The sequence below is a fragment of the Coffea arabica genome, chromosome 5c, assembly GCF_036785885.1.
Source record: "Coffea arabica cultivar ET-39 chromosome 5c, Coffea Arabica ET-39 HiFi, whole genome shotgun sequence".
NCBI lineage: Eukaryota > Viridiplantae > Streptophyta > Magnoliopsida > Gentianales > Rubiaceae > Coffea > Coffea arabica.
This window is the reverse complement of record NC_092319.1, coordinates 4,289,529-4,315,804: the sequence shown is the minus strand read 5'-3', so window position 1 is coordinate 4,315,804 and position 26,276 is coordinate 4,289,529. Positions and strand designations below refer to the sequence as shown.

Here is a 26,276-nt window from a genome sequence, read left to right as displayed (position 1 = left end):
CTAATGTGTATCGGGTTCATTTCCTTTTGATAGGCAAACCGAATATGTACTTCCATGATGAATGATTTTGGTAGGCCGTTTTGGCTTGTAAATGTTGAATTGATGTATATATATATGTTTGGTATGTTTCGGAACGTAATAGAACGACGTAAACTGTACCGTTAGTCCTGGCGAGAGCTGGGCAGGCAGTCCGCTAACCCCTTTGGTTCGCCATAGGGGAAGGTGGGGCTGTTACAAGTGGTATCAGAGCCACGTCGCGTGGTCTCTGCGCGGAGTGAGACTGGGCCAAGGGGTGTTGTGGTCCTAATTTCATGAATATGTCTAAGTGCTCGTTTGAGCGTAAGTTATAAACCGGGCATGTGATAAGTGTATGAATCATTATTGTGGGACTCGAGGAAGTTTGGTATGTATGTCGGGTAGGAATCTTAAATAAGGATGGTTTACTCTTGGGACCGGCCGGCTCGAGATGTGAATTATCTTAGACGAGATTCTTGCGCCCGGATACGAAAGATATGAAGGCCTAGGTTAGAAAGGATTTGGTGAACTAGAAAGGCGATTCTATGGAACTTCGTGTGGTTTGTTCGGGTATGGTTAAGCGTGATCGACCTTGATTAAGATATAAATATTTGGACGAAGCCCTAGAAGGGGAAAAGCTTTCCGTGAGTTCTTTTGCACTTGTGACCTAGTTGTTCAAAGTACTTTTGAGGACCCTATTGTTTCATGCAATGACTTCATATGTACTTGACTGACTGTTCCGTATGATTGCTTAACCTGGTCATGTGATCTATGTATACGTGTTATGTGTTTAAATGCTCTTCGCAGTAAATGTTTGAGTTGCTTATTCTTGTTTCATTGTTCCTGTCTGGTGCTACGGAAAGGAGGGTTAGGTGCCCTTTAACAGTGTATTTATTTGATGACCTAGATTGACTTAGACTGATGGAAGGCACCCGAAGTGGTCGAGGCCGTGGACGCAGAACTAGACAACCTACACCGATTAGGGGTACGGGGGAAACCTCTACTGGACCCAATTTGGAACCGCAAGTAAACCCTAATGTACAGATAGCTGCTGCTATGCAGCAAATGACAGACTTGCTCGCACAAGTGGTGCAGCAACAGGGCCAAAATCCAAACCCTAACCCCGGAAACCCTGGCCATCATATCGAGAGCGAAGATAGAGCACTCGAACGGTTTCAAAAGTTCGCTCCGCCAAAGTTTGTTGGGGAACCCGACCCGGACGTTGCTGAGAGATGGCTTGAAAAGATGGTTGACATATTTGCAGCCTTACACTACTCTGACGAACGGCAGGTGACTTTTGCCGTGTTCCAGCTTGAGGGGGCAGCCCGTTCCTGGTGGAACGTAATTCGGCAGAAGTGGGAACGAGAACAGACACCTAGGACTTGGGTGAACTTCATCAGAGAGTTCAATGCTAAGTTTTTCCCTCCTCTAGTCCAGGAGAGGAAGGAGGACGAGTTCATTAGGCTCCGCCAAGGGGCTCAAACTGTGGCAGAATATGAAAGTCAATTTACCCGCTTATCCAAGTTTGCGCCTGAGTTGATCTTGACCGAGCAACGAAGAATACGGCGATTTGTCCAGGGCCTGAACGTAGAAATCCAAAAGGATCTCGCGGCAGCCCAAATTAACGCCTTCAGTGAAGCAGTGGAAAAGGCACAACGGGTAGAGAATGCTAGGCTCCAGGTGAAAAACTTTCAGGCGAAAAAGAGAGGATTTCCTGGAAACAATTCGGGACAGGAGGATGAAAATATCCCTCCCAAATTTGGGCGGGGAACGGGAGGAGTGAGGATGCCGGAAATGTCACCAGAGAGGCCGTCAAGAGGAGGCTCAGCTTCTGCAGCACGCGGACCCTGCGGGTATTGCGGAAAATTAAACCACTCGGAGGACAATTGCTGGAGGAAAGGAGGAAAATGCTTGCTCTGTGGGAGTGCCGAACATCAAATTGCTAACTGTCCAGCACGCCTGCGCGAGCGACAAGGGACTCTGCCACCAACCACGACCCACCCTGACCAGTCGAAGGGGGACAAGGATGGATCAAAAATGTCCTCTCGGGTGTACTCTTTAGAACAACATCAAGTTTTTGACCCATTAGAGGACGTGGAAGGTAAGAATTTACTGAACCTGGCCAGTGAAGGGGCACAGATCTGTTAGCGAAGTATAAAGCTCAATTTAATTCCGGAGTAGTCAATGATAAGGAATTTCGAGGACGAAATTCTTTTAACGGGGAAAGAGTGTGAGAACCCGTAAAAACCCTAATCATTTTCCTAGGATTTTAGTTCCCTTAATTGCATAATTTTTGCATTTCTGGCTTAGAAATATTATCTGGGTGGATTTTATGAGCAGTTATAGTTTTTAGATGATTTTTCTAGTATTGGAGAGTTTTTAGAAAATTAAGAGTAAATAGTGGACGTGGGACCCACTAGTGCGAAAAGTTCGGAAAAATTCGGCCAATAAGGTTAAGTTTCGGATACTGTGAAAAAGTTATCGGGTGTTAAGAGATAAGTAGAGTGTGTGAAATGATTGATGTGAGAGAGAAAAGAAAGATAAGAATGCATTTATGGAGGTGACAAGTGTCACCTTCTCATTTGTTGGACTTTAAGAAACACTATTCACTTTCTTGACTTTTTTGACCAAAGGATTAAATATCAAAAAAATGCACAAAAATCACCATTTTCTTACCTCTTATGGCCGGCCCTCTCCTTGCAAAGAAGAAAGGAATTTCTCCAACTTTCAAGCTTCCATAAGCTTCAATCTTCCATAAACAAAAGCTTAGACTAGATTTCACTCCATAAAATCCTATCTTCTAGTGCTAGTAAGGGTTGTAGTGAAGTTTGTTTGAAGAGCTAAGTGTCCAACACCTCTCTACATCTCTTGTTTCTTGGTAAGTTATGCTTGAACACCCTACTACTTCCTTATACTTAATGATGGTTATTTTGTGCCTAATGGTGGCTTGAGTGATGAAATATGTGATTTATTTCTTGATTTGAAGAGTTTTGGTGAAGTTTTCCATTTTATGATGAATTTTCTGGTTTAATATGAAATGGATGTTGTAGCCATCTTTGATGATTGGCAATGGACTATAATGACTCTAGGAGGTGTGAATTGTTGATAAATGCAATCAATTTTGGATTTGGATGGAAAATGGAAAGTTAGGGTTCATATTTTTCCCAATTCTGTCCGGTTTTAGATCATAAGGTTAGAGGCCGAATTGGACTTTGCTCAAAACATGAAAGTTGTAGGTATTGATGTGTTTAAGGTGTCTGTAAAATTTCAGGGCATTTGGATTAGTGTAGAGTGAGTTATGACGAAATTACTGTAGCTGTTCTGCTTTGGTCAGAATACGAAAACTGCGATAGTAATTGGCCTTTTTGACTGGAATTGGTTTGGATTTTGGAGTTGGTGTCTTCTGATGAAATGTAGCTGGATGTCTTAGCTAACTTATGCCTTTGGAATTTCGGCATTTGGACTTGTATGGACTGAGATATACCGATTACAGTTTTCTGTGTTTTGCAAACCTGTTTTGGTGATTCTGGTTTAGTGTTTGGCATTTTTGACCTAGTTGGGTCAGGAACTGGATTGAGTGACCTTCTACATTATTGTAGCCCTGTCCCATAGCTTCGAAACGGTGGGTCTTACACCCCCATCCGATAATTGTAGTGAGAGTTGTGCCATTACCGCATTCTGACGTCAAAACCGATTTTCTTATCAAGGCCTAAGTTAAAGCCCTTTTCCTAATTTCTGGTTTCCTATGATGCTTATATATGTTTGCAAAACCCTATTGGGGTTGTGATTGGCATTGTTTTGTGACTCGCTATCGAGTCTCATTGCATTTGTTTACGTGTTCTAGGGCGTGACGGTGGTTCACGACATTCTCCTGACGGAAGTGCATGAAATAGCACTTAATTGATTGGTGAGTATACTACTCACTTAAATGTTATTATGTGGCTTTACTAAATGTATATGTGATGCCTTGAAGGCTTACTTGGATATTGGAATTGATTAAGGTGAGGGTGTACTTGACCGCCCTCACCCCTTTTGATAGTATCACTGATTGTCTACTGTTTCACTGTCTTACTGAACTTGATATATGAGTTATTGCATTCCATTTTATGGAAACTGATTTGGTGTTGTTTGGACGATGTCCAACGACCTTACTGTATTACTGAGCTCAACCCCGTTTGGTAGTCAATTGGATCGAGCCGGCGAGGGCTTGGTCGTGAAGATTGAATTGCCACGGGGACTGTACTGGGGAACCTTGTGGTATTGAGACCCTTGGTTCCGGTATACTCGAGTATTACCCAAAATGACTGAATGGAGTGCGGGCCCGGTTGGGGTATGATGGGTGGAAGGATTGGAAGTACAGGGTGGTCTACGGATTGGTACTTTTAACATTGACGGAGAGTCAATGAGGTTGGATCAAGATTGCAAGCGTGGAAATGGGCTCTTGAGAGCCGACCGTATCCTTTTACCGTTTTGCTCCATTGCTTATTTCTGTACTTTAAGTGATTGGTTATGATATATGCTATTGGTTTCTATTGTAGTAGTATACCACTGGGCTTTAGCTCATTCTGTGTTATTTGTTTTCCTTACAGGGATATAACTACTTTTGAGAATGGATTGGATAGTCAATTGCCAAGTTGAGCTTGTAAATATCTTTTGTATAGCTCTCGAAATGAAACCCTAATGTGTATCGGGTTCATTTCCTTTTGATAGGCAAACCGAATATGTACTTCCATGATGAATGATTTTGGTAGGCCGTTTTGGCTTGTAAATGTTGAATTGATGTATATATATATGTTTGGTATGTTTCGGAACGTAATAGAACGACGTAAACTGTACCGTTAGTCCTGGCGAGAGTTGGGCAGGCAGTCCTCTAACCCCTTTGGTTCGCCTTAGGGGAAGGTGGGGCTGTTACATCTTCCATCCATGGAATAGTTGTCGGGTCTAGTGTCTTCCTGTCGCCAATTTCGTCCCAGTTGATCGGTGACCTGCATTTTGGTCCATATAGTGCCTCGTATGAAACCATTTGAATCGACGAATGGTAGCTGTTGTTGTACGCAAACTCTACTAAGGTCATGTGTTGACCCCAGTTGCCTCCAAAATCCAGAATGTAAGTTCGTAGCATGTTCTCGAGAGTTTGGATCGTCCGCTCTGATTGTTCATCCGTCTGAGGGTGATAGGTCGTGCTCAAGTTGAGTTTAGTCCCTAGGATTTCTTGGAACTTCTGCCAAAATCGAGATACGAACCGGGGATGTCTATCAGAAACGATACTCACAGGAACGCCGTGTAGCCTTACAATCTCGTCCATGTACAGTTGGGCCAATTTGTCCATGGAGTACTTCATGTTTACTGGCAAGAAATGGGCCGATTTGGTTAATCGATCGACGATTACCCAAACGGCATCGTGCCCTCTTTGCGTCCGCGGCAAACCTGAAACGAAATCCATTGTGATGTTTTCCCATTTTCACTCGGGTATCTCCAGGGGTTGTAACAGGCCTGATGGTTTTTGATGCTCTGCTTTCACCTGTTGGCAAATGAGACATTTTTGCACGTACAAAGCTATTTCCTTTTTCATATTGTCCCACCAATAGGTTCCTTTCAGGTCTTGATACATTTTACTACTACCCGGATAGATTGTATATTTGGACCGATAAACTTCCTCTAGAATCTCCGTTTTCAACACTTCCTCCTTCGGCACCACTATCCGGTTTCGGTATTTTAAAATACCATCAGGACTAAAATTGAAATCCGTTGTTTCTCCTTTCTCCACTTCCTTACCATCAAATCTTCTTTTTGTGCCTCTTTAATGCGTTCCAGTAGAGTGGAGGTTACTTTAACGTTGCCAAAACTCACCTTATGACTCCCAAGACAGGGTTTCCACTCACATACGGATTCTAATAAATCTCACTCTTTGATCATCAACCCTACTACTTGAACCTTACGACTCAAGACATCGGCTACCACGTTTGCCTTTCCCGGATGGGAGTTGATTGTACAGTCGTAATCCTCCAAAAATTCCATCCATCGTCGTTGCCTCATGTTCAATTCCTTCTGGGAGTAGAGGTACCTAAGACTTTTATGGTCCGAGGAAATCTCAAAGGTCACCCCATATAGGTAGTGTCTCCACTTTTTCAGCGCGAAAACAATGGCGGCTTGCTCCAGATCGTGGGTCGGGTAATTTTGCTCGTGAAGTTTCAACTTCCTAGAGGCAAAAGAGATCACATTACGGTTCTACATTAAAATGCAACCTAGGCCTTCTCGTGACACGTCAGTATACACAACAAATCCGTCTACTCTGTTTGCTAAGACTAGCACTGGAGCCATGGTCAACCTTTTCTTTAGTTTTTGAAAACTCGTCTCACATCGGGTATTCCATACGAACCGACCATGTTTCTTCGTCAGGTCAGTTAAAGGTCCTGCTAATTTGGAGAAGTTTTTAATGAAACGTTGGTAATACCCAGTGAGCCCTAGAAAACTATGGATCTCTGTGGGATTTTCTGGCCTCTTCCAATTGGTCACGGCCTCTACTTTTGCTGGGTCAACCGAGATACCTTCTTGGGAGATTACGTGCTCTAGAAAAGCGATTTTCTCCAGCCAAAACTCGCACTTACTGAACTTGGCGTACAACTGATGCTCCCTTAGGGTCTGCAACACCACTCTCAAATGCTGCTCATGCTCCTCGCGTGTTTTGGAGTAGACCAAAATGTCATCAATAAAAACAACGACAAATCGGTCTAAATATGGCTTAAAAATCCTATGCATAAGGTCCATGAAGGCGGCAGGAGCATTGGTTAGTCCGAAGGGCATAACTGCGAATTCGTAATGCCCATATCTGGAATTGAAAGCGATTTTCGGAATGTCCTCCCTCCTAATCAACAATTGGTAGTACCTTTGTCGGAGGTCCAGTTTTGAAAAGACCACTGCTCCTTGCAGTTGGTCGAACAACTCATCAATGTGGCAGTGGATATTTATTCTTAACCGTGACGTTGTTCAGGCCCCGGTAGTCGATACACATCCTCAAGGTTCCGTCCTTTTTCTTTACAAACAGGACAGGAGCTCCCCAAAGAGACTCACTCTCTTGAATGAATCCCCGCTCCAGAAGATCTTGCAATTGCAACTTTAGCTCCTTGAGCTCTGCAGGGGCTATTCGGTATGGTGTTTTGGAGATATGTGAGGTTCCAGGTAGCAGGTCTATCTTGAATTCTATTTTGAATTCTATCCCTCTTTCCGGAGGTAGGGTTACTAACTCATTAGGAAATACATCCGAAAATTCCTTTACTATGGCAACGTCATCCACCTTTAACTTATTCGTAGGGGTGTTAATAAAAAAAGATAAAATCCTTGCGCCCCTCTACTTAATAGTTTTCTAGTCCTAATGCTCGAAATCAAAGCAGATGAGACTAACATACCCCTTATATCCAACCTTAAGGTTGCCTCACCAGGAATGCGGAATTCTACCACTTTCGTTTTACAGTCCAGTTGGACATTATATTTGACTAGCCAGTTCATATCCAAAATTACATCACACCCTTTGATGGCAGACTAATTAAATCCCCTAACAACCTTTTCTTTCCTACCCAAACTTCACAATCCCATAAACCATACTAGTAACCAAACGTTGATTCCCCGTAGGTGTACTAACTTCTAGGTCGTATGGTAAACTAGCAGGTTTTATATCGTTGCCACACATGAAAGCATGATTAACAAAGGAATGAGTGGCACCAGAATCTACTAAAACTTTGGCAAAGCGGTGGAATACAGGCATCGTACCTTCTACGACCTCGGAAGAGTTTAGGACCTGTTGGGGCTCTAACGAATACACGCGAGCCGCGACTTTAGATTTTGTCCCCTCTCCTTTGGCAGGTCCAGATTTGGTTCTCGACGGTTGTTGACTCTCCTTTCCATCTTATTTTAGGACCGGACAAGTGGCCAATTGGTGGTCTGCGCTCCCGCAGCGTAAACACTTCCCTTGCTTCCTCCAGTAATTATCCTCCGTGTGGTTTGGCTTCCCACAATGCCCACAGGGACAGCGAGGTGCTGAAGCTGAGCCTCCCTGAAAATTGCCTCTTTGTCCTCCCCCAACTTGGCCACCCCTCGCCGGAGTCCCTCTGCCTACTCCCACTCGTCCACCGCCAGTCCGTACTTTGGAGGAACACCCTTCTCCCCCTGTCTCGAACTGCTTCTAGGAAAACTTCGCTTCTTGGCCTAGAAGTTCCTCACTTGAAATCTAGTGCTTTCTACCCGCTGCGCCTTCTCAACGGCCTCGCTAAATGCTTTAATCTGAGCCACTGCGACGTCCTTCTGGATCTCGACATTCAAACCTTGGATAAAACGCCTGACCCGCCGTTGCTCCGTCATAATTAACTCAGGGACAAATTTCGATAAGCGGGTGAACTGGCTTTCGTACTCTGCTACCGACTGCGCCCCTTGACGAAGTCGGATGAACTCATCTTCTTTTCTCTCCTGGACCAGAGGAGGGAAAAATTTGGCATTGAATTCTCTCATAAAGTTCACCCACGTTTTAGGCGTTTATTCCCGCTCCCATTTTTGCCGAACGACATTTCACCAGGAACGGGCTGCCCCTTCTAATTGGAAAACGGAAAAGGTCACCTACTGTTCGTCGGTATAGTGCAAGGCCGCGAAGATATCCACCATCTTCTCGAACCACCTTTCAGCGACATCCGGGTCGGGCCCCCCAATAAACTTGGGTGGAGCAAACTTTTGAAATCGTTCAAGAGTTCTGTCTTCGCTCTTGATGTGGTTGCTAGGATTCCCAGGATTAGGGTTTGGGTTTGGACCCTGGTGCTGCACCACTTGGGCCAGCAGGTTGGTCATTTGCTGCATAGAGGCAGCTATTTGCACGTTGGGGTTCACTTGCGGTTCAGGATTAGGTCCAGAGGACGTTTCCCCAGCACCTCGGTCTGACGTAGGTTGCCTATTACCGCGCCCACGTCCCCGTCCACTACGTGTCCCTTCCATTGGTTTAGATCAAGTTAGGCGAAAGTAGCTATACAATAAAGAGCATGATAAGTAAGCACTCAAAAGCTTTTCACATATATATATCACATCAAACAGTCACATATTCACAGTCAGTCAAGTCAAGTACAAGCATGGACAATCCACAAGGGAATGGCCTCATCAAAAGAAATATACACGTAGCTAATCCAACGTACAAAACGATTAGCTAAGGCTCTTTCCCTATCCTTATATACAAGAAACAAAACTATCCATAAACCTAGGAGTCGCGACCTAGTCCGTCGATGGGCTAGTAGACCCACCCGACGGGATGGATCCAACCCCAGCCTCAGACCCCGCACATGAGTCCTCGTCACTCACGCCCTCAACCACGTCCGCGCAGAGGTTCAGGATCGATGCGGCTCGAACCTTAACCTTTCGAGCTCGCTTAGTCTCACGCTCACGGACTTCCCTAAATTGAGTGCAGAGGTCATCAACCCTATCCTCTACCTCAAGCACGTCGTACTCCAATCCCTTAATGCGCTCGGCCTGTTTCTCATTGGCCGCCCTAAGTTGGGTCACCTCGGCCTCAAGTCTAGTATTATCCGCGGCCAACTCTTTCCGTTCCTCGGCCACGGCCAACACCAAAGCTTTAGGATAAGCGTACGTGTGTCGACACTCGCAACGTCGGAGGAGGTTAGCCGGGCTCTAACGCACAACTGCTCCTCTGGGCCGGATCTGGTACGGAATCACAGGAACCACCCCACGGGGTAGCTCTCCAGCAGGGGGACTACTAGACTCACCATGACCGTCCATCCTACACCAAAAATGTAAATAAGCATAAATAATCTTAAAGGACGTAATCAAAATAACCCTCAAATCAAGCATTTCTAATACACCCAGGCCAATTCAAACATAGGCTCTGATACCACCTGTGACAGCCCCACTTTCCCCTAAGGCGAACCAAAAGGGTTAGCGGGCTGCCTGCCCAACTCTCGCCAGAACTAACGGTTCAGTTTACGTCGATCTAATACGTTTCGGAACATACAAACGCGTGTAACAAGTCAAAATTACAAAATAAAAAAAAATAAAAATCGGAGCCGGTCATGAATAGTACCGGCCACGTCAGAATCCGGCCAAACATTACGTAAACATACACATCTTGAAATTCAACATTTACATACCAAAATGGCATGCCAAATTATCCCATTAGTTTATACATGTAGGGTTTGCCAAATCAAAAGAGAAACGGACCTCAAAGTGCATTTAGGGTTTCAATCAATGAGCTATACAAAAGACATGTACATCTAGCTCAACTCGGCAACCAACTATCAAATCCAATCCAAAAATATTTATTTTCCTGTGAGGAAAATAAAAGGAACAGAGTGAGCTTACGCCCAGTGGTATACTATCACACAAGCAACCAAGTCATATAGGCATAAAGCGGTCAAGAAAGAAATAAACCAAGATCACACATTAACAAGATGGTAAAAAGATACGGACGGCTCTCAAGAGCCCCTTTCCTCGCTCGTATACTTGATCGGATTTCATTGACCCTCTGTCAATGTTTACAAAGTAACCAACCGTAGGCTCCACTTTACTTCCATTCTTTCCACCTAACATACCCCTACCAGGCCCGAACCCCAAACAGTAGAAATTTGGTAATACTCGAGTATACCAGAATCAAGAGTCTCACTACTACAAGATTCCATATAACAGTCCCCATGGCTCATCGACCTTCACGACCAAGCCCTCGTTGGCTCGATTCAATCGACTACCAATGGGGTTGAACTCTGTAGTATTAGTAAGGGTCGTTGGATAATCGTCCAAGCGACACCCAATTCATGAATTAAATTCAGTATTTCATGTATCATTCAATCATTTCAGTGAAACAGTAGACAGTCATATGAGATACCAAATGGGTGAGGGCGATCAAGTACACCCTCACTTGATCAATTTCAACGGAGCAAATAAGCCTTCAAGGCATCAAGTTCACATATACCAAAGCCACATTGTAAACAACAAGTGAGTAGTACACTCACCAATCAAGCAAATGATATTTCATGCACTTTCGCTTAAGAGTGTCTTGCACCACCGTCACGTCCTAACATGGTCAAATAAATACAGTAAAACTCGATTACAAGTCATAACCAATTCTAAATACTCTCAAAATAAGATTCGATAAGAATATATAAGCATTAGAGTAAACCAGGAAAATCCGGAAATGGAATTAAACTTCAATCCAAAAAAAATAGTTTTTGACATTATTTTGCGATTTTGGTACCAATGGCACTACGATTATCGGATGGAGGTGTAAAATACACCATTTCGAAGCTACGAGATAGGGCTACAATATTCCAGAAGGTCACTCAGTCCAGTTCAAAGCACAACTAGGTCAAAAATGCAAGATACTAAACCAGAACCGTAGAAACAGGTGGACAAACCATATTCTGGTTAACGAACTATCATTCAGGCTACTTAAATCCAAATCAAGTGATTCCAAAGCCATCCGAAAGCTAAGACAGCAGGCTACAATTCTTCATAAGACCTCAACAACCAGTTCAGAAGCATTCCCAACCAAAATAACCAATTACAGAAGCAATTCTCAAGTTCGGGTGAAACCAGGGCAGCAGGGGTATTTCGGTCTTTTCACAAGCTACGCTACTCCGATTGGCCTGAAATTTTGCAGGCATTTCTAAAATATCATTCCCTACAACTTTTATGTTTTAACCCAAGACTAATTCGGCCTCTAACTATGACGAACAGTGCCGGGCAGAATGAAGGGTAATGAAACCCTAACTTTCCAATTTTTCTTCCAAAATAGAAATTTCCTGCAATTAACCACTTTTCCACCTTCTAGCTTCCTTAAATATCATTCCCAATCATCATACATGACCAAATAATAATAATCATATGAAAACAGAAAAATCACCAATAATTATAAAACTTCACCAATTCAACCAAAAATCAAGATATAATCCACAATTTTACATCTTAGACTACCACAAATCATGGATTAAACATCATTAGGTGGAGGAGAGAGGTTCCTTCACAACTCACCTTAGCAACACAAGAGAGAGAGCAACTAGTCACCTTAGCTTTCCAAACAACTTCACCAAACACTTCACAAACACTAAGTGAAGAGGTTTTATGGAACAAATGCAAGATCAAATGGTTGATTAGTTGAATTTGAGCAAGATGGAGGCAAGAATTTGAAGAGCTTTTCCCTTTCTCTTTGCTTGAAGTGGCCGGCCAAGATGAGGAGAAAAATGGTGAATTTTTGGTAATTTTTTGATTTATTTGGTCAATTTGTAAGAAAATGAATAGTGGTCATAAAGTACAACCAACCCTATGGTGACACTTGTCACCCTATTTAATGCATACATATCTCTTTGTTTCCTCTCACACCAATCCATATAACAATCTCTAATTATCTCATAACACTTGGTAATTTAAATCCAGTATCCAAAACTTAACCTAATTGGCCGAATTTTTCCGAACTTTCCGCACTAGCGGGTCCCACGTCCGGTATACGCTCTTAATTTCTCAAAACCTAACCGATACTAGGAAAATAATCTAAAAACTATATTTACTCATAAAAATTATCAGGAAAATTTTCCTAATAAAGAAAATGCAGAAAATATGCCATTAACGAGAAAAACCCTAGAAAAAAAAATGAGAAATTACAGGTTCTCATATGCTGCCATGGAGGGTTGGAGGAGAGAGTGAAGAGAGAAGGAAGAGAGAAAATGATGGTAATGAAATGGATACGGGATGAGAGCGAAGATGAGAGAGGAAATCTGATGGTAAGGTGCTACCATGAAGGTTGGGTCGACATGATAGAGTGATGAAAACGATATGTTTTCTTTTCTTTTTTGAAGTCTTCAAGTCAAATTTGGGAGTCCACCAAAACCTCACAATTTGTTAGGGATTGAAAATTCTCAAATTTTAATGATTCACTCTAAGACTCTAAATTCAATACATGTAATCCAAATAGAAAGAATTGGAATCATTTCAATTCCTGATTCCGATCTCTTTTTGCCAAATAGTCTAGATTTTGGTCGGAGAACTGGTAGTTTGGTTACATCCGAAATTCTAAATGTCGATAGTAAGCTAAAATATTTCAATTTTCTACAAAAATATTATTACACCAAAATAATATTGCATATGTTTTTTCAGCTTTTCACTAAAAAAAAAACACCAGCACATGATCAGTCATCAACTCATCATTTCATCATTGCATTAAGTAAACAAAAAGTGACAAGTCAACATTGCATCTTGTCATTTCCCCAATACAAACACCAATCAATCCGTAATGCAGTAAACTAATACTCCCTTCTTTTTTTATAACTGACGTTTAAGAAATTTGCTCTAGTGTACTTTTATCTGTCGTTTTATTATCCCCATTCAGTATTAATTATTTTTTCACAATTTTACCCTTGTATCTCTCTTTTCCAATACAGGGTACTAAATTACTACTCCTAGTAATTATTGCTTCATTTTAGAAACATTTAGTTTGGTGGGAGTTAGTTTGCATTGCTTTTGGCCTAGTAAAACAGCACCATTTAGTACTCTAGTGAGAGAAAACATGAGTGAATTGGACAATTAATGAGGGTACAAAAGGAAAGTAATGTACATATTTAAGCAATGAAAAACTTTTCTTAATTGGTGTGCAAAATCTTAAACGTCAGTTATAAAAAAAGAGAGGGAGTACTAAACCAATTCCGTAATGCAGTAAACCATTACTAAATGTCAAATAGTTAGTGGTTAGTACACAGAGCAGTTAAATAGTCAACAGTTAAACTAATCAATGAGTTTGTCAGTAGTAATATGTAGTCATCAACTACTGGTTAAGTTATAATTAGTTACTATTTACTAATTAGTACTTAGTAACATGTATGGATATAACTAATATATATATATGTGTGTGTGTATATATTGTAAAAATTTTAAAAATTCAGCCAGTAATCGGTAATTCAATAATATATTTTTAATATCCGTTTCTTGACAGTTTTACTAAATATTAAAATTCGATATGTTTCAGTTTTGCCTAATTCTGTTTTACTGAAATCTGAAATCCAATTTAGATTGGATCGACCGATTTTTCAGTCTTTTCCGAATACACCCCTACTCCCTGGTGGCCAACTCAGCTAACCTGAGTTTCCTCTTCTCAGACAGCATAGCATCATTTTCTTGAACTGTCTTTTTACATGTCCTGACACAATTCCTTACATCTTTTTCAATAAAAGGCAATTGATTTGGTTGAACACCATTTTCTAACTCCATTCACGGGAAATCCAGCTTTAGAGAGTAGAAGGATGCGCTCTTGGTCTGCCTCTTGAATTTTTCTGTGGGTAGGAAGTAGCTGCACTGGAGACTGAGAGACACCTTCCATTAGCTCGTGGTTATGAACATTACTGAACTGAGAGACATACCATTGAGCTTGGCCATCTACAACCTCCTTTGTTAGGTACAGTACTTTTGCATAACAACCACACAGTACTGATTTTCGATCCAGTGGATGCTCCACATTGGCTTTCTTCCTTGACTGACTCATTAAATCCTGAACGGTAACAAACAAAATCCCTAAATTTTGGCTTTCTGTTGGACAGGCTTTCCTGATTGAGAACCCATTCTTTCGAGCAAAGTTTCTATAACATTCAAAAGCTTCATCATCACTTCGAAATATCTAGCCAACATAAGGAGTAAAAACAACTTCATTCAACGAAGAAATTGTTGTTTCATTCTTCATGAATGTGATCCAACAGTTGGTTGGTCATCTCCTTTGTACTTAATAATATGGCACTTCCAATCTCCACAAGGGCATTGCACCGTCTAATCCATATATTATTCAATGTCTTCACAGCCATAGTTAAGAGGGAAATCTATATATAAATATAACTAGAGGTACTTGAACTGTGCAAAGCACAGTTTGGGCCCCCTAGAAATTTAGTCGAATGCATAGCATCAAATTATTTTGACACATGATGAATGAATAGAAATATAGGAGAAAAATTGAGCATCAAAGCAATTAAATTTGACAAATATTATTTGAACTCTCATTTTTGTTAATCATACTTTTGCTATTATTTTTATCGTATAGTTTTTGTTTATTGTAGGAACACAATTAACACAATATGTAGTATAAATAAAATTTCTCTCAAAATTTGTTGTGAAGAGAAATTCCATCTATGAAGTCAACCTCTCTATTTATTGTGATTTGAATAAAGATTTTTGAACCACTATTATGATGATACCCAAAAAGAAGAGAAACTTAATACCCTATAAGTGCATTGGTGTATTAATAGTAGTATAGTTTTAGTTAAAACTAAATCAAAAGCAGTCGTAATACTTTTAGTACTTTAATAATGAGAAAAAGTTTAGGAAGCTACTAAAACATGGCACAATCTTCAACATCAATATAGCTTACTATAAACTTTCATATTTTTCTTTCTTTTGATAGAAGAATCTAGTTCATCTATTTAAATTCCGCCCTAAAGGTGACAACATTATCATGCAACTCCTGAATATAAATAGCAAGGTTAGATAAAAATATGAATTGACATGTTTCCTGGTCTACATATACAAATTAGAATTGAACTATTTTTTTAATTGCAAAAACATCTTCCTAATAAAAATTGAAATTTCTAACAATTTTTTGTCAAGTCACACTCTAGCCCGAAAACCTCAATTGTGACTTCCACCACCGACTGCAATCCTTGTATACCAACCCAATTCATACTACAACACTTGAGTAATTAAAAAACAAACAAAAATTAACTTTAGTTTAAATATATACAAAATCTTATTGGATCCTTCAATTAAATTTAATAGGCCATAAAGTAATTGCAAAAAGAAAGAAATGGAGAAAAACGGAGGTACAAGAATGCCTAGTTAGATTTATCTTCGTGGAAACATCACATGATATATCTTTCTCCTAAAAAAATACACAAAATTATAGATAATTACAAAATGTAACCAAAAAACAAAGAAAAGGAAACAAAAAAGTGAAGTAAGAAATCAAAATGTGAAGTAAGAAATCAAATCATAGGAGAAGAAAATAAAAGAATGAATTTTTGTTCTATTATTCATAGAAAATGATCATTGGTATAAAATGAATTCTAATTTTTTTTTTTACATATTTTAATATTTCACCTTTTAACTATGAAGAACTACCAAATAAAACATCATCCTATAAATTTAACAAACAAATGCCAGTTGGCTATAATATTATGATAAAAAAATAGAGCAAACATGAGAGATTAGAGTTGAAGAAAAAAGGAAGAAAAGAAAATGTAAAATGGGATAAAAAATAATAAAGAATTCTTTTTGCTAAGTAGTTATCATCTTGACAAAAAAAAAAAAAGAACATGGCAACAATCTTAGTTAGATTAGTTTTAAAAAATAAAAAATAAAAAAGGTGAGAGATGACAGTAGTTACTGCAAGAAGAAAAAAAAGAGATGGAGTTGATTTTCTCAAGGAGAAAAAATATTTTAATCCTTTAGCCCAATTGAATCAAAAAAGGGAAGGAAAAATTTAGGTAAAATAATCAAAGGTCCACTTGTCAAAAATATATATAATACATATGTCAAAAATATGTTTAGCTACAGTAACTTGGCTTTCTTTTTATATACAAGGTAGATATCAGAAATCCCAAGTCTGCCACCTTGAGCCCTTAAACCTCTGAATCTTGAGAAGTCAAATTTCTTGATTCTTAGCACAATACCACAACTAGAATTACTTCAGCATGGAAGTTAAACTGCCGGCTGCTCATTTACAGAGAGCTCAACATGTAAGAAAGCCCAAATTATTTCAATTGACTACACAAAATTGATCAAAACAAAATTGCAGAGAGCTCAGCATGTAACAAAGCCAAAATCATGTCAAACAGCTACAAAATATTTATCAAAAAAAAAATCACAAACACATACATTTCAGCTACAGTACAAACAGCAATAATTCAAAGAAAAAGCACTTAATTACCACCCCAGTTTTCTTTATATCATTCCTTCTAAAACGATAACTGTAATGTGGTGTCAATAGACACACTGAACCTTTTTTTGTGTACCTCTAATTACCAAAAAGATATTCCCAAGATTAACAGATAATTAACTGAACAGAAAAGTGATAAATTTTCAAATGATACTGAAGAGAGAAAGAACTTTCCACTGAAATATAATAAGGTGAGTTGTGCATAACAGGGATGCGTGGAAGACGGAAATTATCTGAAGATTATGATGACAATCATTAGCATAAATCCTCTGAGTAACCCTCCTTTGGTTACTTTATCTCGTTTTCATATCTTTTAATTGCTTTATGTTTAACGTTTCAAAACTTTGCTACTCCTCCACGGGTGCGATACATCTATCTAAAATGAGAGCTTCTCTTCTTCTCTCTCAGAAGGAGCTTAACAAATAAAATCTGCTAAGAACTTTATATCCATCCATCCCCTCACCTTTTTCTCCTTTTCTTGGATCATTAAAGCATTAATTTCTCTCTCTAGTGCACCACGGGGAGCACCCGCGGGGGAAACGGGGCAGGGCAGGGGAGGTAGTGGGCAATCGCCTACCTCCCGTCCCAATCCCGCCCTGCTGCCATCCGTAGGTATCGGAGGGTAAGATCAATCTAAAGTCATCCCAAAGTGATTGTCCAAATTAGTTCCAAATCACATATAGACAAGATTGGTACTAAATCCATATTATTTGGTCCTATCAAACTTAAGCAAATCCTATTCATCTCGGCCATTTTGCCACCTCTAGGTGTTACTTGCCAAGAGATGATACCATAGTGTATAAAATGCTATTGGAATATGCTTCTCGAGCATCCTTGGCGGACAAAATCTATGAATCAGGTGCCAAATATGAAGTTAAGCTTCTATACCGCGTCTATTCCCGAGGGATTGAACCGCATCTAAGAAGCTTGTTATGTGCATCACTACCTAAAGCTAGATATCGTTTTGCTACCACGCGGAGTAAATGTTGAGATTCAAACGCAGAATATATAACTATTGAGATTTTAAGTACACAATAATTTAGTGACAATCAAACCATAACCATGAAAGGTAAGTGATACATAAGATTTAACGTACTAAAGTTACGTCCAATGAGAAAAACTTATTCTTTATTATAAAAGAAAAACTTTGTACAAGACTACAACTTGAACCCAAACCCTGTTCTTTACCCTCTCAACTCCAATAGTAGTGAGAGAAAGAAAAATAAAAGGCTGTCTAAAGATAGCAAAGTATGTGTAAGACTTGGTTGATAAAAGCCTCTATTTATAGGATGAGAAATTAGGAGTATTAAAATATAGGAATAAATACCATATTTTCAACTACAAATTGAAAAGGTATAAGTTTATTATATAACAGTAAAAATCCACTAAATGAATTCATAAACCTAATTGAAGAGGTGATTTTTGGTTGGTAGCTATGCCGACCTGAATCAGTCCTCTCTGAGATGAGGTGAGGTGAGTTCTTATGTCTGAAGTCACCCTTTTGTCTGAAGTGAATGGCGGGGCTTCTCCCCTGAGATCACTCCGACGATCAAGTTAGTATGAGAACGAGAATAATGAGAATATGAGTTAATGAACAGTGTATATGCTTACTTGAGGTGTGCATGAGAGATATTTATAGAGTAGGAGTAAAGGATAGATCGGAGGGCTCATGCCGGTGGGACCCGCATCCTGACATTACGGCTCCCTGCGGGAGGTCTGACTCTGACACTGTAGCCGTCTGGGTAGCATGACAGGGAGGCTTTGTACAGTAGCCATTAAGTGCCTTCAGTGCTTTTCAGATAAAGCACCCTGACTCTGGAAGATGTCAGATTGGTTGACATCATCAGCGTGCAGCCGAGGTGGGGGTGCCGAGGTCACCTACACGGTAGGCTAGGGAAGTGGCCGAGCTCAGGGGTTATGCCCAAGATACGGACGAGCTCCGATGAGGGACGAGGTGAGTTCACCTCGGACACGCGGGGTGGCCGAGGTGAGCATCCTCACTAATCATTACATAGGTTACAAAATTCAAGACATAAATCTCATTTTAAAGACATAAATTACACTTTTGAATGATTCAACGTTTTTTTTTATTAAAATATCCAATATCTTATAAATTGGAAACTTAAACTTTGAGCTGATCATGTTAAGATGCATACATTTTTCCCTGGACGACGCCACTCTCTAACGTTCCCCAAAAACATTTTTCAGGAAACAATGGTATATTAAGATTTCACCTTTTCTATTGAATCTTACACACATATATAAAATTAAGATTTCAATGGTACATTAAAATCTCACCTATTTGAAGAGTTTCGTAATATTACACCAGCATTTGTCTTTCCTAGGCAGGCCAGCAATTTCCATCCGTCAAGAATCTTCTTTTTTTTTTTTTTTTTGAAGGTATCCGTCAAGAATCAAAGATATCTTATTCTCTCTCACCAACAACAGATAAGAAAGCTAAACAGATAACAAAGATTTCTTTTTGTCTTTTACACAGACTTTTATGATGATCAATCCCGATGTAGTTATGCTGCACAATAGAGAATTGGCTGATAAACCATGAAAAAGTTCTTTGTCCTTGAAAGGTTATCAAATTATATGAAAAGATCTGTTGCACGTTTTCCTGTTTCACAGCACTACTTGAAGGATATCTAACTTTGAAACTTCAATTTTTTATGCGATTTGAGGATTTCTGGGTCTCCCTTTTCTCTATTTGGGGAACAGAATGTGCAGATACAAATTGTGAGTCAATTACCAAGCAAAGTTTTGCTACACTACAAGTTCATTAGCAATGGGTGTTGAAGTTGTTATGATAGTATTTAGGAAAGAAACCTCACTAGATTGAATACATGAAATCTGAAACCTTTTCCAAATTACTAGTATAAGAAAATCAAAACTTTAGCGATTTGAGTGCTAACTTGCTCCTCCACAAACATATTATATGCTTAACTATTGGCTTTGGCTTTAAAATTTAGAAGAATTGTATATGCTTCCTTGTGTTAAAAGCTAGCGAATTGGTCGTTTATTGATCACTTATTGGTGCAAAACACTGAGCTAGTTCTTATCTATGCTCTTTATTTGCATGAATTTGGTGCATCAAATTTGCATTTCATGAAGTAAGTAAGAGTAAACCTAGTTATTCACCATGAGAATAGGGAAAACTAGTCTATTTTAGGTCATTTTTTCATGAGAATGAGATTTGGTAATATTGAAAATGAATCTCTAGTTAACAAGAGGTAAATCTATTCATTTGTATCTTTTATGTCATAAGTGGGATCTATATCCCTAGACTCAAGTGTTTAGTGAATTTTCTCCATTATTACTTTGCAATTATTTAATTAAGACTAGTTAGGTAGTAATAATTATAACTTCTTTTGATCAAATTGATTATTAAGTTTAAATAATAGAGTAAGTAAGAACCTAGTACTTGCAAAGTAGTTCTCCGTGGGATCGATCCGATATTTGCCCTAAAACTACTAATTTGACTTATATATATACTTGCAGTCAAAAATTTTTATACCATTTGCATTGTCCTTTCTTGATAGCGATTTGAGTGCTAACCTGCTCTTCCACAAACATATTATATGCTTAACTATTGGCTTTAGCTTTAAAATTTAGAAGAATTTGTGTATGCTTCTTTCCATGTTCTTTAATTGTTTTCTGATGTTTCCTTATGTCAAAAGCTAGCGAATTGGTCGTTTATTGATCATTTATTGGTGCAAAACACTGAACTAGTTCTTATCTATGCTTTTTATTTGCATGAATTTGATCTTTTATGAATTTCATATCTGGTAAATTTTGTTTAGTTTCAAAAATTACCACACAATATATGAAAAGAAGTATAGAAGTTTTACAAAGTCAAACAAACTAACTAAGATGATATAAAAAAGACAAAGCAATGCTGAGGCATTTGATTAATAAGGAAAAAAAAACAGTTTAAAAAATAAAATGGGATTTATTAGGTATTTGGGTGATACCAAAATGGATCTAACCCATTTTCGTCCCACCCATAATTAACCAGTAATTATTTAAACCCATAGTAGGTGCATGTTCGTTCCTAAAAATAGATAAAAGCCGCTTGAGGGCTTTCCGAGTTCTCATCATTCATGGGCTGCTCGGGGTGCACGTGACCTCGGATGTGGTCGTCTAGCTACACGTGTTTCTTTCCTTTGTTCTCTTCTTTTTCTATTTCTATTTCTTCTCTCTCCCCTTAATTAGTTGGAAAAATCATTTAAAATGCTCATCATATTTTGTCAAATGATTTTTTTTATCATTCGCTTTTAAAATAATAACTTTACGTCCCTTAAAAATCAAGTCATAAAATTTAGTAGCAATTCAGATTTTCGATAACTTATTATTCTGAATTCAGAACGTAACCTCTACATGGTCATTTTTTTATGTGCAAAAAGATCAAATCTTATTCGTAATTAAATAAATAAGTCGATTTGTATTCATTTTTGCTCATAGAAAAATAAGATCTAACGCAATTCATATTTAGATTTTCTCTTAAAAGTGAAATTTGACTCAATTCATATTATTTTTTACTACTAAAAAGATGAGATTTGATATTTTTGTGCATAAAAAAATGACTACATAAGAGTCATGTGGTAATTTTATACTACTAATTAGTAGTCGGAAACTTAGGATAGAATCAAATTTTATGAAAGTACCAAGAAACGGGTGGTTTAGAGAGATGTGTATTTTGGAAGTATCACAAGCATTTAATGCAGAGATAAAAGCAACACTCTTAGATCCTGTTGGATAACTCAGTTCAACACTTAAAATTAATTTATTCAAATCTTAACATATTCAAACAATTTGATAACCAAATTGAACATTTGAATTAATTAAGTGATACTGAATTTTCTATACGAAACTTGCTCCCAAAATTAAGTAATAAATTATTTACTTATCACTAAATGTGATGTGCACTCAAACATATTATATTTAATACTTAACAATTCAATATTTTAAAGAATTCAAATTTTAAATTTTAAATTCAATTTTATCAAACGTACCCTTGGCCTTAGTAACAAACAAAAAGGAAAAAATTTACCTACTCCCCGTGACACGAGAACGTAGCACAACAGCGGGTAACAAAATTACCAATTGACTTGGGGAAGCAGAAACAATTAGTAAAAGGGAAAATAAAGGGGCAAAAATGTATCATAAAAATAGGCAATAACATAAATACAATATAAGGCAAAAAAGAAAAAGGTACGATTGATATATATAGCATTGCAAATATGAAAATAAAAGTTAGTCAGAGTGAAACGTAAGCTTCCAAGTTCCGACAGAAGAAGCCGTCTTTATCTTTCAATTCAAAGAAGCATAAAAACAAAAACTGACCTATCAGTCCTATCTCTGTCGTCCACAGAGAGAACAATGGGTTCAATCAAAAATAGGGCCAAAGAAGAAGTGAATTACAAAGCAGCCAAACAGCTTGTAACATAGATCTTGAATCAAGGCAAAACGAATGGCATAAGCGGAAAATAGGAAAACAACTAAGGCTAAAGTAATAGCTTCAAATAATTAACTCACCCATCTATGTGGCGCAGAAAAGACAGCAATCGGTCAAACAAAAGAGCGACAAGAAACAAATAAAATAAATTACAAAGCAACCAAAGAACTATAACGTGGGCTTATCCGTCAATTCCACAGTGGAGAATCTAGTCAACTCCTTATATTAAGGCGTCTTTTGTAGTTGATCCTATGATTGGCAACCGGCTATGTCAGTCTGAAAAGGGCTGGCTGGACGACCTGCGGCTGCGGTGCTGTCAAAACTCAAAACTTGTGGTTTTGTGGTCCACAATACTCCGCATAACGACGCGCACCAGGGAGCATAAATAAATCCAAGATTTCAGAAAATTTTTCATAGTTCCTCAAAATATTAAAAATTAGTTGCTTATGTCCTCGGAAAATGAAACCTTGCCACCAGGATTTTTAGAATTGTTTTGGAAAAATGGCCAATTTAGTCCCTAAATTTTTTTTTCCCGTCGATTTAGTCTTTATATATTATTTTTAGTCAATTTGATCCTTAAACTTATATTTCGATTCCAATCAAGGAACTCAGTGGCGGAGCCACCGCACAATTTCCTTCAAGCTCCTAATTGAGCAACCCAAAAGGGGTATTTTTGAAATTTCAATGATGGGGTTGTAACAAAAATTAAAAAATATAGACTACCAGACAGACTTAAAAAGATTAATGGAGTACTACCGTCGTGGTATACTACAACTACTACTACTCCTCCGCTACTAGCAAAGTGCTACTGCGACTGTAGTAGAGTAGGATTCTGGAGAATAGGAGAGGAGAATAGGGGAATTGCCTCTCCGGGAATCCTAGTCCAACTCATTCGGACCGGCACAGGCCTTCAAAACAGGACTCCAAATCCACTGCACCAAAAACTTCTGACCCCTGACCCCTCCTCCCCTTCACGTTGTACGTCCTTTCCTCTCTGTCCCTCATCACCTGCCCAATGTACCCTCCCCCCGCCCCCCGTCCCATACAGCCCCTCGCACAGGTCCCCGATCTCCGTCGGTGCCATGGGGCCCTCCTCCGTGTACCACGCATTCACCAGTGGGTTCGATGCCAGTTCCACCAGCTCGTGCCCAATCACGCTTATCATCCGCATTCGGAGGGGCCAGCGCTCCCAACCCGCCTCCCCCTATGTAGCCGGGCACGGCGAACGGGTACGCGCACACCTCCGGGCACTACTTCCTGGAGTTCCCCACCCAGGCGTACGGCAGCATGTAGCCACCACGGACAAGAAGATGAAGTAGTGGAAGCCGCAAACGGCCCAGCAGAAGTCATGGACAGTGACGTACCCAGAGGTGAGGATGAGGTAGATGCCGTTCTTGTGGTCGACGGGGAAGGGCTTCGATCGGACCGCGGCGGCGATGACCTGCTGCATGGAGAGGTAGGTGCCCTTGGAGCAGCGGGGGTCGGAGTACTCCCCGACGATGAGGATAGAGCTGGAGATGTTGGCGCTGGTCTGGTCGGTGTAGAGGGAGGCGGTGCGCCACTACTGGGAGACGGAGGGGGAAGGAGCGGCGTAGCGATCAGAGGTGGAGATGGAGAGGAGGAAATCCTTGATGAGGAGCTGGTGGGAGGCGGCCCACCAGCCGTACCAGATGAGGTAGATGTTGATCGGGGAGGAAAGGACGAGACCCATGTGGTAGCGAAGGTTGACCAAGTCGGAGGAGCCCTCAAATTTCTTGGAGGCGGAGAGGGACTTAGGGTCAAGCTTTGGGTTGAAGTAGGAGTCCGATTGTGTTTGGGAGAGTCTGCTGCTTAGCGGAGGAATTGGAGGCCGTAGCAGCATTGTTGAAGGGGATGATGAGGAGATTCTTCTCCTCCTCCTCTTATTGCTGTTTTAGTAATCAACATTTTGTGTATAATTTTTTTTTAATGTCACTTCTTTTTAATTTTTGTTACAGCCCCATCATTGAAATTCCAAAAATACCCCTTTTGGGTTGCTCAATTAGGAGCTTGAAGGAAATTGTGCAGTGGCTCCGCCGCTGAGTTCCTTGATTGGAATCGAAATATAAGTTTAAGGATCAAATTGGCTAAAAATAATATATAAGGACTAAATCGACGGGAAAAAAAAGTTTAGGGACTAAATTGGCCAATTTTGCAATTGTTTTATATCCTCTTGAAATGTTCCTTATGAATATTAGACTTTATCTATGCAATTTTTTTTATAAAAATATAAGGATGCCTCTTCATGACTCTTTTACTAATTTTGCCCCACTCAAGCATGCATAAACCTTTTCTGCTATCAATTATATATACAGATACAAAAATTTAAGTATTCATTATTAAAATTGTTAAACATCAAGTAAGTATGATATTTAGTGGTCGATTATTTATATCGCTTTTGAAAAGGTAGGATAACTAAATATTGCAAGTAGAAAAAATGCTCCGAATTATATATATAATTATGGAACGCTTGTTATAAATTAATAAACAAGTGAAGAAAATTATGATAATAGAATTGTAACTAATATTTATGGAAATTTGTACTCATGCTTAATTGTTACTTATTGCCAAAAATAATGCATCAACATGTAGAAACACATTACTGTATGCTATTACATTAAAATGTGCAATTATATCAAATCAGGTTCAAGCAGTACACTACTAAAAAACTTGAAGTTGAACCCTAGCTTGTTAAGTTGTTGAAAGTTAAGTTTGAATTTGAATTTAAATCGAATTTATTTTACCTTAATTGAGTTCAATTAGATCGAGCACAATCAAGCTCAATTAATTGAGCTTAGTCAACCCAATAAAGTTTCATTAAACTCAATTCAGTTCAATTGAGTTTAGTCAAGCCCAATCAAGTTTAAGTAATATAAACTAATGTTTTATACATTTTAAAACAAAGGACATGATAGATATTTTATACTAATAAATATAAAATTATATATATATTGAAGTGTAATTGAGCTCGTTTATACTCGATAAATTTTCGAGACTCACATATTAGGTTTTAACTTGAGCTCTTCAAGTTATTTGATCTATTTGAACTCAGTCAGCGAGAACTTAAGCTTACGAGTAATTCTATTGAGTTTGACTTATTTACACATTCAATTACGCCTAAAATGCCCATCATTTTTTTTTAATTTTATGTTACCAAGTGCAAAACCACTATAACCTATTTTTTTTTTGTTTTTTATAATAGTTAAAAGATTAATATCATGGGTAGTTAAAGAAACAATTCTAGTAAAAGTACATAGTGTGAAGTTTCATTTGGTTTGCCTCACATTACATGTTGTAGAAATACAATTATATTTGGTATGAAAAATGAATAAGCAATGATGTAATAATAGGCTTGTTAGAATAAAATTGTAAATTTAAATACAAGTAGGCATTTTAATGAATCAAATCTTATGTAGATTCAATTCATACTCGACATGCTTGGATAAAATTTCAATCCTTCTAGTTGTGCATACGAACAAGGTTGTCATTTCAATCCTTCTAGTTGTGCCGTTAGAATACCCTTTGTCTCGTTATCATTTCAATCCTCTGTCTATTATAAATATCTTGATGTCACCATCAACACGCGTCCTTCTCAAGTTGATTCTCCATTTATGTGGAGTTGACTGAAGACTCCATAGGAGTCAGATCCGCATCCTATCTTGTCTTGTCTTCAATAAAGGGCAAAAACGAATGGCACAAGCGGAAAGTAGCCAACAACTAAGGCTAAGGCAATATCTCCAAATCTATAGCACCGAGCAACGGGACACTAATAGGACAAATAAATCGACCGACGGCCAAATAGCTAGAGTTTTAAATGAATCGAATCGAATCAAGTAT

General features: G+C 39.0%; 1 pseudogene; it reads right to left on the bottom strand.

Moving 5' to 3' along the window:
- Positions 1-23,299: 23,299 nt before the first annotated feature.
- LOC113689073 (protein EXORDIUM-like 5) lies at positions 23,300-24,282 on the bottom strand (annotated as a pseudogene).
- Between the last annotated feature and the right edge of the window lie 1,994 nt (positions 24,283-26,276).